This window comes from Phocoena sinus, chromosome 2 (genome assembly GCF_008692025.1).
Source record: "Phocoena sinus isolate mPhoSin1 chromosome 2, mPhoSin1.pri, whole genome shotgun sequence".
In the NCBI taxonomy this organism is placed as follows: Eukaryota; Metazoa; Chordata; class Mammalia; order Artiodactyla; family Phocoenidae; genus Phocoena; species Phocoena sinus.
This window is the reverse complement of record NC_045764.1, coordinates 82,395,557-82,410,611: the sequence shown is the minus strand read 5'-3', so window position 1 is coordinate 82,410,611 and position 15,055 is coordinate 82,395,557.

The following is a 15,055-nucleotide window of genomic DNA, read 5'->3' as shown; positions in this document are numbered from 1 at the left end:
TTTGCCTGGGAAATTCTACCTTAGGAGACGATGGTGCCGAAGAAACTGCCCACTAGGAGATTGTGGATGCCCAGAAAACTCCTTCTCGGTTGAGTGTGGGGACGCTGGAAGCTCGAGCTCTGGAGCTCGTGGAGGTGCTGGAAACTTGACTTCGCTGATAGTGGGGCCCCCGGAGAGTCGACCTTAGGTGTTTGTAGGGGAACATATCTCTCTTCCACCAAAGGGGATATTGGGATCCATGAATCTTGACCTTAGACGTTGTTGGGGCCCAGGACACTGGACCTTAGATGATTGTGGGGGCCGGGAGAGTTGTAACGTAGTTGATTTTGGGGGGCATCGAATTTTACCTCAGTCGACTTTGGGCGCCCGGGAAACTCTAGGTGATTGGGAACCCAGAAAACTCTTCAGTGATTGTGGGGCCCCAGGAAACAGTAGCCCAGGTGATTGTGCTTCTTAGCTTGCCCTGTCTTCATTCATGGGGTGGGGTGGGGTGCCTCGAAATTCTTCCCTATGTGATTGTGGTGGCCAAAACCAATTATTTAGGTGATTGTAAACCCAAGATTACCCATGTTAGGTGATCGTGGCCTCTTGAAACTCTGCCTTATGTGACTGTGTGGGCCCAGGAAGGCCAACTTAGATGATTGTTACAAGAAATTCTACCCAGGAAACGCTAGAGTAGTGGCCCCAAACTGTACGTTATGTGATTGTAGTGGGCCATAAATCTCCTCCTTAGATGATTGTATGTCTAGGAAATGCTGCCTTTGGTGATTTGTGGTTCTTAAACACTCGAGCTTAGGAGATTGTGGCCACCCAGTAAACTATCTTAGGTTATTGTGGGCCCAGGAAACTCGAGCTTAGGGGATTATAGGAGCAGGACATTCTACCTTAGTTCCCCGTGGGGGCCGTGGAAGTATAAGAGTGGTTTTGGTGCCCCAGGAAATCTTACTTTACATTACTTAGGAGGCCCAGAAACCTAGCTTATGTGATTCTTGGGGGCTCGTGATACCCTATGTTAGGTGATTATGGGGGTCAGGAATTCTACCTTAGGTGATAGTGGGGGCTCAGAAAACCCTACTGGAGGTGACTGTGGCACCCTGGAATCTCTAGATTAGGTGGTTTGGGGGGTCCAGGAGCCTCTATGTTCGGTGCTTTTGGTCTCAGGAAAGTCTAGCTTTGGTGACTGTGGATGCAGAGGTGGTAGCTTATGTCACTGTGGGGACCCAGGAAAGTGTACCTTAAGTGACTTTGATGGCCCGGAACCTTGTACCATGAGTGATTGTGGGGTCCAGAGGTCTCTCGCTACGGTGACTGTGGGCACGAAACTATTTGTTAGGTGACTGTGTGTCCAGGAACGATGGCTTCAGGTGAATGTGGGCTCGAGGGGATGGTACCTAGGTGAGTGTGGTAGAAGCAAACCATACCATAATTGACGGTGGTGACCTAGGAAACTCCACCTTAGTTGATTTTGACGGGCTAGAAATAAATCGAATTTAAGTGATGCTGTGTCCCAGGAGCTCTCCCCTGGCGGGGGTGGGCAGAAGGAAACTCTAGCTTACGTGATTGTGGTTACTCCAGAAAATCTATTTTAGTTCATTGTGGGGTCCCAAATTTCTACCTTAGAATTGATGGTAAGGGGTCCAGAAACTTCAGCCTTAGGGGATTGTGGGAGCCCAGTGAACTCTAAAGTAGGTGACTGTGACCCAAACTTTACCGAGATGGACGTGGTGGGCCAAAAACTCTACCTTAGGTGCCTGTGAGCCTAGGAATCTCTAACTGAAAGGAATCTGTAGCTAGGCAATTGGGCCAGGTAACTGCCACAGGTGATAGCGAGGGCCCAGGAAACTCTCCCTAAGGCGTTGGGGGCCCAGGAAACTCTACCTCGGGTGGGAGTGGTCCCAGGAAACTTTCCCTTAGGTGATTGTGGGCTCAGGAGACTCTTGCCTTAGGTGATTTTGCTGGGACTAGGAATACTTACCTTCAATGACCGTGGGCCTAGGAAACTCTAGTTCCGATGATCGGTGGTTGTGGACCAAGGAAACTCTACCTTGGGCGATCGTTTGGCCCAAGGTAATTGTACCTCAGGTGACTGTGGGGACCTTAGAAACTCTACTGTGATTGTGGTGCCCAGGAAGCTCTAGTGTATGCGATTATGGGGTCTCTGAAAACGCGACCGTAGGTGATCATGGTAGTTTGGGTAACTCTAACTCAGGTTATTTGGGTGGCCCCAGGAACCCTACCTGAGTCCATTGAGGGACACAGGGAATTTACCTTAGTTGATTGGGGGTTGAACCAAGAAAGGTCTAACTTAGGTGACTGGGGCCAGAAAACTCTAGCTTAGGTGATTGTTGGTGCCCAAGAAACTCTACCCTGTGGGAGTGCGGGGGGCCACGAAATTCTGTGTTCAGTGATCGTGGGGGACCAGGATAGTCTTCCTTAAGTAATTCTGTGGGGTTGAAAGCTTCTTACTTTAGGTGATTGTGGCCTCAGGAAAATCTAGCTATGGTGAAGTTGGGGGCCCAAGAAACTCTACCTAGGTGATCTGGGTGCCTGGAAATTCTGTGTAAGCAATGGTGGGGGCCTAAAGAAATCTACCTTTAGGGCATTATGAGGCCCTGGAAACTTGACCTAGGTGTGGGGGGGGTTCACGAAACTATACCTTACGTGATGAGGGTAGCTGAGGAAATTCTATGTAGGTGATTGTGGGTTCACAAGGAAAATCTAGCTGTGTTGATTACGGGGCCAGGATACTCCACCTTAGGTGGTTGCGGGGGTTGGAAAAGTCTACGTTAGGTGTTGTGGGCTTCAGAAGTTCTAGAGTGGGTGATCATGGCCTAAACGCTACCTGAGGTGATTGTGGGGTTTCAGGAAACCCGTCCGCAGGGGATTGTGTGGTCCCAAGGAACTCTACATTAGTTAATGTTGGGAGCACATGAAACTCTAACATAGGTGTTTTGTGGAGTCAAACTCGATCTCAGGTGATTGAAGGGACCCGGGAAATACTACGTTAGGTGACTATCAGAGCCCAGGAAAGGAGTATGTGTTTGTGGGGTGCCAGGAAACTCTCCATTAGGTGATTTCTCGAGACCCCTCTCTCTAACTTAGGGGATTTTGGAGGCCCAGGAAACAAATCCTAGGTGATTGTGGGGGCCCAAGAAACTATACCTTAGGTAAATTATGGGGGGACCTGGACATTCCACCGTTGGTGTTTGTAGAGGCTCAGGAAATAATCTTAGTTGATCTGGGGGGCCTAGGAGTCACTAGTTTAGATGATTGTGGGGTCCCAGAACACTCTACCTTAGGAGATTTGGGGACCCTTGAAACGCTAGCTTAGGTGATTGTGGGGGCCTAGAAACCTCTACCTTAGGTGATTGTGGGTCCAGGAAACTCTACCTTAGGGACATGTTGGGTCCCAGGATGCTCTAGCTTAGGTGACTGTAGGGGGTCAGGAATCTCCCCTCAGTTGATTATGGGGTCCCAGAAGTCTCTAGGTTAGTTGTGTGTGAAGGTCCATGAACCTCCCTTATGTGATTATGGGGGCCAGGGAACCCTAGATTGAATGACTGTGGGTGCCCAAGGAACTATACCCTACTGCTTCAAGGGCCCAGGGAACTAGCTTAGGTGATTGTGAGGCCAGGGACCTCTGTGACACTGATTGTGGTTGCCCTGAAAACTCTACCTTAGGTGGTTGTGGGGTCCCAGGAAACTGTACATTACTTGATTGTGGGCCAGGGACCTTTGCCTATTAGTTGACTGTGGGGGCCCAGGAAACTAGATCTTAGGTGATTGTGGGGGGCCATAAAGGTTTACCTTAGTTGACTGGCTCATGGAGGGGCTAGGAAATTCTACCCTGTTATTTGTGAGGAGACTACATTAAGTGATTGTGGGGGGTCCATGAAATTACCCTTAGAAGAGAGTGGGGGCCTGGGAAAATCTACCTTATATGATGATGATGGGGACCTAGGAAACTGTACCTTAGGTGATTGTGGGCACCTGGGAAATTCAACCTTAATTGATTGTGGGACCCATAAACTCACCCTTAGGTGGCAGTGGAGTCCCGGGAAACTCTTCCTTGGTGATTGTGGGATGCTGAAGATTGGACCTTAGGTGATTGTGGGAATCCAGGAATCTCTACGGAGGAGATTGTTGGCCAGAGAAACTCTATCTTATGTGTTTGTGGGGTCCCCCAAAACTTGACCTCAGGTGATTATTTGCCTGGGAAACGCTACCTTAGTAGACGATGGTGGCCCAAGAAACTCGACACTAGGAGATTGTGGAGGTCCAGAAAATTCCTTCTTGGTGACTGTGCGGGCCCTGGAAACTCGAGCTCTGTAGCTCGTGACGGTGCTGGAAACTTGAATTCGGTGATAGTGGGGCCCCCAGAAACTCAACCTTGATTGTAGGGGAACATACATCTTTCATAGGTTACTGTGGGAGGACAAGAAACTTGACCTTAGTTGATTGTGGGGCGAAAGGGCAGGAAAATTCTGCCAAAGGTGATATTGAGATCCATGAATCTTGACCTTAGACATTGTTGGGGCCCAGAACACTCGACCTTAGATGGTTGGGGAGCCAGGAGAGAGTAACGTAGATGATTTTAGGGAGGGCATCAAATTCTACCTTAGTCAAATTTGGGGGCCCAGGAAACTCTACATGATTGGAAGCCCAGAAAACTCGTAAGTGATTGTGGGGGCCCAAGAAACACTAGCTCGGGAGATTGTGCTTCTTAGCTTGCCCTGTCTTCATTCATTGTGGGGTGCTTCGATATTCTTCCCTATGTGATTGTGGGGGCCAAAACCAATTATTTAGGTGATTGTACACCCAAGAATACACATCTTAGGTGATCGTGGCCTCTTGAAGTTCTGCCTTATGTAACTGTGTAGGCCCAGGAAGGCTACCTTAGATGATTGTTACAAGAAATTCTACCCAGGAAACGCTATAGTAGTGGCCCCAAACTGTACGTTATGTGATTGTAGTGGGCCATAAATCTCTTCCTTAGATGATTCTATGTATAGGAAATGCTGTCCTTGGTGATTTGAGGGTCTTAAACACTCGCGCTTAGGAGATTGTGGCCACCCAGTAAACCATCTTAGGTTATTGTGGGCCCAGGAAACTCGAGTTTAGGGGATTATAGGAGCAGGACATTCTACCTTAGTTCCCCGTGGGGGCTGTGGAAGTATAAGAGTGGTTTCGGTGCCCCAGGAAATCTTACTTTACGTTATTTAGGAGGCCCAGAAACCTAGCTTATGTGATTCTTGGGGGCTCGTGATAGCCTATGTTAGGTGATTATGAAGGGTCAGGAATTCTACCTTAGGTGATAGTGGGGGCTCAGAAAACCCTACTGGAGGTGACTGTGGCACCCTGGAATCTCTAGATTAGGTGGTTTGGGGGGTCCAGGAGCCTCTATGTTCGGTGCTTTTGGTCTCAGGAAAGTCTAGCTTTGGTGATTGTGGATGCAGAGGTGGTATGTTGGGGCCCAGAACACTCGACCTTAGATGGTTGGGGAGCCAGGAGAGAGTAACGTAGATGATTTTAGGGAGGGCATCAAATTCTACCTTAGGTGAATTTGGGGGCCCAGGAAACTCTACATGATTGGAAGCCCAGAAAACTCGTAAGTGATTGTGGGGGCCCAAGAAACACTAGCTCGGGAGATTGTGCTTCTTAGCTTGCCCTGTCTTCATTCATTGTGGGGTGCTTCGATATTCTTCCCTATGTGATTGTGGGGGCCAAAATGTCACTGTGGGGACCCAGGAAAGTGTATGTCACTGTGGGGACCCAGGAAAGTGTACCTTAAGTGACTTTGATGGCCCGGAACCTTGTACCATGAGTGATTGTGGGGTCCAGAGGTCTCTCGCTACGGTGACTGTGGGCACGAAACTATTTGTTAGGTGACTGTGTGTCCAGGAACGATGGCTTCAGGTGAATGTGGGCTCGAGGGGATGGTACCTAGGTGAGTGTGGTAGAAGCAAACCATACCATAATTGACGGTGGTGACCTAGGAAACTCCACCTTAGTTGATTTTGACGGGCTAGAAATAAATCGAATTTAAGTGATGCTGTGTCCCAGGAGCTCTCCCCTGGCGGGGGTGGGCAGAAGGAAACTCTAGCTTACGTGATTGTGGTTACTCCAGAAAATCTATTTTAGTTCATTGTGGGGTCCCAAATTTCTACCTTAGAATTGATGGTAAGGGGTCCAGAAACTTCAGCCTTAGGGGATTGTGGGAGCCCAGTGAACTCTAAAGTAGGTGACTGTGACCCAAACTTTACCGAGATGGACGTGGTGGGCCAAAAACTCTACCTTAGGTGCCTGTGAGCCTAGGAATCTCTAACTGAAAGGAATCTGTAGCTAGGCAATTGGGCCAGGTAACTGCCACAGGTGATAGCGAGGGCCCAGGAAACTCTCCCTAAGGCGTTGGGGGCCCAGGAAACTCTACCTCGGGTGGGAGTGGTCCCAGGAAACTTTCCCTTAGGTGATTGTGGGCTCAGGAGACTCTTGCCTTAGGTGATTTTGCTGGGACTAGGAATACTTACCTTCAATGACCGTGGGCCTAGGAAACTCTAGTTCCGATGATCGGTGGTTGTGGACCAAGGAAACTCTACCTTGGGCGATCGTTTGGCCCAAGGTAATTGTACCTCAGGTGACTGTGGGGACCTTAGAAACTCTACTGTGATTGTGGTGCCCAGGAAGCTCTAGTGTATGCGATTATGGGGTCTCTGAAAACGCGACCGTAGGTGATCATGGTAGTTTGGGTAACTCTAACTCAGGTTATTTGGGTGGCCCAGGAACCCTACCTGAGTCCATTGAGGGACACAGGGAATTTACCTTAGTTGATTGGGGGTTGAACCAAGAAAGGTCTAACTTAGGTGACTGGGGCCAGAAAACTCTAGCTTAGGTGATTGTTGGTGCCCAAGAAACTCTACCCTGTGGGAGTGCGGGGGGCCACGAAATTCTGTGTTCAGTGATCGTGGGGGACCAGGATAGTCTTCCTTAAGTAATTCTGTGGGGTTGAAAGCTTCTTACTTTAGGTGATTGTGGCCTCAGGAAAATCTAGCTATGGTGAAGTTGGGGGCCCAAGAAACTCTACTTAGGTGATCTGGGTGCCTGGAAATTCTGTGTAAGCAATGGTGGGGGCCTAAAGAAATCTACCTTTAGGGCATTATGAGGCCCTGGAAACTTGACCTAGGTGTGGGGGGGGTTCACGAAACTATACCTTACGTGATGAGGGTAGCTGAGGAAATTCTATGTAGGTGATTGTGGGTTCACAAGGAAAATCTAGCTGTGTTGATTACGGGGCCAGGATACTCCACCTTAGGTGGTTGCGGGGGTTGGAAAACTCTACGTTAGGTGTTGTGGGCTTCAGAAGTTCTAGAGTGGGTGATCATGGCCTAAACGCTACCTGAGGTGATTGTGGGGTTTCAGGAAACCCGTCCGCAGGGGATTGTGTGGTCCCAAGGAACTCTACATTAGTTAATGTTGGGAGCACATGAAACTCTAACATAGGTGTTTTGTGGAGTCAAACTCGATCTCAGGTGATTGAAGGGACCCGGGAAATACTACGTTAGGTGACTATCAGAGCCCAGGAAAGGAGTATGTGTTTGTGGGGTGCCAGGAAACTCTCCATTAGGTGATTTCTCGAGACCCCTCTCTCTAACTTAGGGGATTTTGGAGGCCCAGGAAACAAATCCTAGGTGATTGTGGGGGCCCAAGAAACTATACCTTAGGTAAATTATGGGGGGACCTGGACATTCCACCGTTGGTGTTTGTAGAGGCTCAGGAAATAATCTTAGTTGATCTGGGGGGCCTAGGAGTCACTAGTTTAGATGATTGTGGGGTCCCAGAACACTCTACCTTAGGAGATTTGGGGACCCTTGAAACGCTAGCTTAGGTGATTGTGGGGGCCTAGAAACCTCTACCTTAGGTGATTGTGGGTCCAGGAAACTCTACCTTAGGGACATGTTGGGTCCCAGGATGCTCTAGCTTAGGTGACTGTAGGGGGTCAGGAATCTCCCCTCAGTTGATTATGGGGTCCCAGAAGTCTCTAGGTTAGTTGTGTGTGAAGGTCCATGAACCTCCCTTATGTGATTATGGGGGCCAGGGAACCCTAGATTGAATGACTGTGGGTGCCCAAGGAACTATACCCTACTGCTTCAAGGGCCCAGGGAACTAGCTTAGGTGATTGTGAGGCCAGGGACCTCTGTGACACTGATTGTGGTTGCCCTGAAAACTCTACCTTAGGTGGTTGTGGGGTCCCAGGAAACTGTACATTACTTGATTGTGGGCCAGGGACCTTTGCCTATTAGTTGACTGTGGGGGCCCAGGAAACTAGATCTTAGGTGATTGTGGGGGGCCATAAAGGTTTACCTTAGTTGACTGGCTCATGGAGGGGCTAGGAAATTCTACCCTGTTATTTGTGAGGAGACTACATTAAGTGATTGTGGGGGGTCCATGAAATTACCCTTAGAAGAGAGTGGGGGCCTGGGAAAATCTACCTTATATGATGATGATGGGGACCTAGGAAACTGTACCTTAGGTGATTGTGGGCACCTGGGAAATTCAACCTTAATTGATTGTGGGACCCATAAACTCACCCTTAGGTGGCAGTGGAGTCCCGGGAAACTCTTCCTTGGTGATTGTGGGATGCTGAAGATTGGACCTTAGGTGATTGTGAGAATCCAGGAATCTCTACGGAGGAGATTGTTGGCCAGAGAAACTCTATCTTATGTGTTTGTGGGGTCCCCCAAAACTTGACCTCAGGTGATTATTTGCCTGGGAAACGCTACCTTAGTAGACGATGGTGGCCCAAGAAACTCGACACTAGGAGATTGTGGAGGTCCAGAAAATTCCTTCTTGGTGACTGTGCGGGCCCTGGAAACTCGAGCTCTGTAGCTCGTGACGGTGCTGGAAACTTGAATTCGGTGATAGTGGGGCCCCCAGAAACTCAACCTTGATTGTAGGGGAACATACATCTTTCATAGGTTACTGTGGGAGGACAAGAAACTTGACCTTAGTTGATTGTGGGGCGAAAGGGCAGGAAAATTCTGCCAAAGGTGATATTGAGATCCATGAATCTTGACCTTAGACATTGTTGGGGCCCAGAACACTCGACCTTAGATGGTTGGGGAGCCAGGAGAGAGTAACGTAGATGATTTTAGGGAGGGCATCAAATTCTACCTTAGTCAAATTTGGGGGCCCAGGAAACTCTACATGATTGGAAGCCCAGAAAACTCGTAAGTGATTGTGGGGGCCCAAGAAACACTAGCTCGGGAGATTGTGCTTCTTAGCTTGCCCTGTCTTCATTCATTGTGGGGTGCTTCGATATTCTTCCCTATGTGATTGTGGGGGCCAAAATGTCACTGTGGGGACCCAGGAAAGTGTATGTCACTGTGGGGACCCAGGAAAGTGTATCTTAAGTGACTTTGATGGCCCGGAACCTTGTACCATGAGTGATTGTGGGGTCCAGAGGTCTCTCGCTACGGTGACTGTGGGCACGAAACTATTTGTTAGGTGACTGTGTGTCCAGGAACGATGGCTTCAGGTGAATGTGGGCTCGAGGGGATGGTACCTAGGTGAGTGTGGTAGAAGCAAACCATACCATAATTGACGGTGGTGACCTAGGAAACTCCACCTTAGTTGATTTTGACGGGCTAGAAATAAATCGAATTTAAGTGATGCTGTGTCCCAGGAGCTCTCCCCTGGCGGGGGTGGGCAGAAGGAAACTCTAGCTTACGTGATTGTGGTTACTCCAGAAAATCTATTTTAGTTCATTGTGGGGTCCCAGATTTCTACCTTAGAATTGATGGTAAGGGGTCCAGAAACTTCAGCCTTAGGGGATTGTGGGAGCCCAGTGAACTCTAAAGTAGGTGACTGTGACCCAAACTATACCGAGATGGACATGGTGGGCCAAAAACTCTACCTTAGGTGCCTGTGAGCCTAGGAATCTCTAACTGAAAGGAATCTGTAGCTAGGCAATTGGGCCAGGTAACTGCCACAGGTGATAGCGAGGGCCCAGGAAACTCTCCCTAAGGCGTTGGGGGCCCAGGAAACTCTACCTCGGGTGGGAGTGGTCCCAGGAAACTTTCCCTTAGGTGATTGTGGGCTCAGGAGACTCTTGCCTTAGGTGATTTTGCTGGGACTAGGAATACTTACCTTCAATGACCGTGGGCCTAGGAAACTCTAGTTCCGATGATCGGTGGTTGTGGACCAAGGAAACTCTACCTTGGGCGATCGTTTGGCCCAAAGTAATTGTACCTCAGGTGACTGTGGGGACCCTAGAAACTCTACTGTGATTGTGGTGCCCAGGAAGCTCTAGTGTATGCGATTATGGGGTCTCTGAAAACGCGACCGTAGGTGATCATGGTAGTTTGGGTAACTCTAACTCAGGTTATTTGGGTGGCCCAGGAACCCTACCTGAGTCCATTGAGGGACACAGGGAATTTACCTTAGTTGATTGGGGGTTGAACCAAGAAAGGTCTAACTTAGGTGACTGGGGCCAGAAAACTCTAGCTTAGGTGATTGTTGGTGCCCAAGAAACTCTACCCTGTGGGAGTGCGGGGGGCCACGAAATTCTGTGTTCAGTGATCGTGGGGGACCAGGATAGTCTTCCTTAAGTAATTCTGTGGGGTTGAAAGCTTCTTACTTTAGGTGATTGTGGCCTCAGGAAAATCTAGCTATGGTGAAGTTGGGGGCCCAAGAAACTCTACCTAGGTGATCTGGGTGCCTGGAAATTCTGTGTAAGCAATGGTGGGGGCCTAAAGAAATCTACCTTTAGGGCATTATGAGGCCCTGGAAACTTGACCTAGGTGTGGGGGGGGTTCACGAAACTATACCTTACGTGATGAGGGTAGCTGAGGAAATTCTATGTAGGTGATTGTGGGTTCACAAGGAAAATCTAGCTGTGTTGATTACGGGGCCAGGATACTCCACCTTAGGTGGTTGCGGGGGTTGGAAAAGTCTACGTTAGGTGTTGTGGGCTTCAGAAGTTCTAGAGTGGGTGATCATGGCCTAAACGCTACCTGAGGTGATTGTGGGGTTTCAGGAAACCCAGCTTTAGGGGACTGTGTGGTCCCAAGGAACTCTACATTAGGTAATGTTGGGAGCACACGAAACTCTAAAATAGGTGTTTTGTGGAGTCAAAGTCGATCTCAGGTGATTGAAGGGACCCGGGAAGTACTACGTTAGGTGATTATCAGAGCCCAGGAAAGGAGTATGTGTTTGTGGGGTGCCAGGAAACTCTCCATTAGGTGATTTTTCGAGACCCCTCTCTCTAACTTAGGGGATTTTGGAGGCCCAGGAAACAAATCCTAGGTGATTGTGGGTGCCCAAGAAACTATATCTTATGTAATTATGGGGGGGGCCTGGACATTCTACCATATGTGTTTGTAGAGGCTCAGGAAATAATCTTAGTTGATCTGGGGGGCCTTGGAGTCACTAGTTTAGATTGTGGGGTCCCAGAACACCCTACCTTAGGAGATTTGGGGACCCTTGAAACGCTGGCTTAGGTGATTGTGGGGGCCTAGAAACCTCTACCTTAGCTGATTGTGGGTCCAGGAGAGTCTACCTTAGGCACATGTTGGGTCCCAGGATGCTCTAGCTTAGGTGATTGTACGGGGTCAGGAGTCTCCCCTCAGGTGATTATGCGGTCCCAGAAATCTCTAGGTTAGTTGTTTGTGAAGGCCCATGAAACTCCCTTAGATGATTATGGGGGCCAGGGAACCGTAGCTTGCATGTCTGTGGGTGCTCAAGGAACTCCACCTTACTGCTTCTAGGGGCGCAGGGAACACCTTAGGTGATTGTGAGGTCAGCAACCTCTATGACAGTGATTGTGGTTCCCCGATAACTCTACCTTAGGTGGTTGTGGGGTCCCAGGAAACTGTGCCTTAGTTGATTGTGGGCCAGGGACCTCTGCCTATTAGTTGACCGTGGGGGCCCAGGAAATTATACCTTAGGTGACGGAGGTGGCCCAGGAAACTCGACTGTAGGTGACAGTGAGACCCACGAAACTTGACCTTCCTTGATTGTGGGGGCCCAGATTATTGAACCTTAGGTATTTTGGGACCTGAGGTGTTGTACCGTAGGTGATCCCAGGGGCCTTGGGAAAGTCTATGTTAGGTGATTGTGAGGGCTCAGGAAACTCTACCTTAGCTGTTTGTGGGGGACCATGCATATGGAACTTAGGTGATTGTGGGAGGCCAGGATGTCTTAGTTAATTTTGAGGGGGCCAGGAAAACCTACCACAGGTGATGACGGAGGCCCAGGAATCTCTACCGTATGTGAATGTTGGGTACAGTAAGTTCACCGTTAGTTTATCTCCTCATCCTGAAGTAACTGTGGGAGCGAGGATAATCTGTCATAATCGGTCGCTGGGGGCCAGGATTGTCTACCTAAATTGACGATGACCCACAGGAAACTTGCCTTAGGTGATTGTGGGGGCTTAGGGAAGTCCCCCTTAGGAGATTGTAAGGCCCCATAAATATCAGCCTTAGGTGATGTGTCTCAACTCACCTGGAAAATCAGTCTTATGTGATATTTTTGGGAGGTGTGTGGTGCTGAGGCTAGGAATCTCTTACCTTTGGTGATTGTGTGGTCCCAGAAAAGTCACCTTAGTTGACTGGATCATGCAAGAGCTAGGAAATTCTACCCTGTTGTTTGTGAGGTCACTACCTTACCTGATTGTGTGGGGTCCATGAAATCACCCTTAGTAGATAGTGGGGGCCTGGGAAAATCTACCTTATATGACGGGGACCTAGGAAATTATTCCTTAGGTGATTGTGGGCACTTGGGAATTTCAACCTAAATGATTTGGGGACCCATAAACTCAACCTTAGGTGGCAGTGGGGTCCCAGGAAACTCTTCCTTGGTGATTGTGGGCATGCTGAAGATTGGACTTTAGTTGATTGTGGGAATCCGGGAATATCTATAGAGGGGATTGTTGCCGAGAGAAACTCTATCTGTTGTGTTTGTGGGGTTCCCCAAAACTTGATATCAGGTGTGTATGAGCTTCGAAACTCTACCTTAGGAGACGGTGGTGGCCCAGGAAACTCGACAGCAGGAGATTGTGGAGACCCAAAAAACTCCACCTTAGGTGATTTTGAGGGCCTAGAAAAAAATCTAACTTAAGTCATGATGTGTCCCAAGAAGTCTCCCTTGGCGGGGGAGTGGGGGGTGGGGGAGGAGCAGGAAACTCTGTCTTAGGTATTTGTGGGTCCAGGAAACTTGCTTAGGTGAACGTTTGTCCCAGCACACTCTGTTACAATTAATTTGATTCTTCCTTATTTGATTTTGGTGGTCAAAAGCTATTACTTTAAAAAGAAAAAACAAACGATTACTTTAGGTGAGTTAATCCTAGGATATTTATTTCCAACGAGTGAGGCCTCATGCAGCAGTCCCTTAGGTGACCGGGCAACGCTCAAAACATTGGCTTAGGTGTTTCTAGTGCCCCAGGGGATCTCCATTGGTGAATGTTGGGGGCCTATGAAACTGTACCTCAGATGATTATGGGGGTGGCTAAGAACTCTAAATTAGGTGATTGTGGGGGCACGGGACACTCTGGCTTTGGGGATTGTGGGTGGCCCGGAAATTCTATCTTAGATGATGGTGGGAGATAGGGAAACTCTAGTTTAGGCGATACAGGAGGCTAGGAAATTCTTCCTTAGTTGATTGAGGGACCAGGAAAATCTACCTTAGATAATCGTGGGAGCCCAGGAAATTCTACCTTAGAAGATTGTGGAGACGCTGTAAACTGTAACTTAGGTGATTGTGGGGACCCAGTAAACTGTAACTTATGTGATTGTAGGGACCCAGGAAACTCTAGCTTGGGTGATTGAAGTTGGGGGGCAGTGAATCGTCCTTATGAGACTGTGGAGGACCTAAAACTATTACTTTAAGCTGTTGTGGGCCAAGGAAATCTATTTTTGGTGATTGTGGACCCAGGAAATTCACCTTTAGGTGATTGTGGGCCTCAGGAAACTCTGCTTTAGGTAGTTATTGCTGCCCAGGCAATAATACCTTTAGGTAACTGTTGGGTACCAGGAAACTTGAGGTTAGGTGACTGTAGGTGCCCAGAACTCTACCTCATTTCATTGTGGGACCCAGGAAACTCTACCTTAGTAAATCTTGGGCCCTAGGAAACTCTACTTCAGGTGATAGAGGGGCCCATGAAACTGTACCTTATGTGATTTTTGAGGCCTACGAAACTGTACCTTAGGATATTTTGGGGACCAGCAAACTCTGTGTTAGGGGATTGTGGGAATTGAAGAAACTCTACCTTTGGTAGCTGTGGGAGCCTGGAAGTTTCTCCTTATGTGATTCTGGGGGGCCCAAAACTGTTACTTTAGGTGACATGAGCCCAGGAAAATCTACCTAAGGTTATTGTTGGGGAAACTCTAGCTTAGGTCATTGTGGGGGTCCTGGAGACTCTAGCTCAGGTGATGGTGGAAGGCTGGAAACTCTTCCTTAGGTGATTGTGGGGGACCAGGAAGCCTATTTTACAATAAACTCTTAGTTGATTGTTAAGTCCCAGGAACTCTACCATAGGTGATTGTGGGGGCACTTGAAACTTACAAAAATTGGGGGCCTAGGAAACTCTAGCTTCTGTGAGTGTTGGGGGCCCATGGAACTCTAGGTAATTTGGGGGGACCCTGGAAACTCTAGCTTAGTGACTATGGATGCCCAGGAAACTAGCTTAGACGATTGTGTGGGCCCAGGGAAATCTACTTTATGTGATTGTGGGAGCCAGTAAACTCTAGTTTATGTGATTTTGGGGGCCTAGGAAACTGCCTTAGGGAAATGTGGTACCTCAGCAAAATCTAATTTAGGTGATTTTGGAAGACCAGAAAACCTATCTTAGGTGTTAGTGGGGTTCCAGGAAACTCTTTCTTAGGTGATTGTGAGTTCTCAGGAATCTCTACCTCAGTTATTTGCTGGTTCCCAGAAAACTCTATCATTTCATTGTGGGGGCCAAGGAAATATACTGAATTTAGGGCCCAAGGAAGTTCTACTTTAGGTGACTTAGGGGGCCAAGGACTGTACACTTTGTGGGTTTTGAGGCCTGGGAAACTCT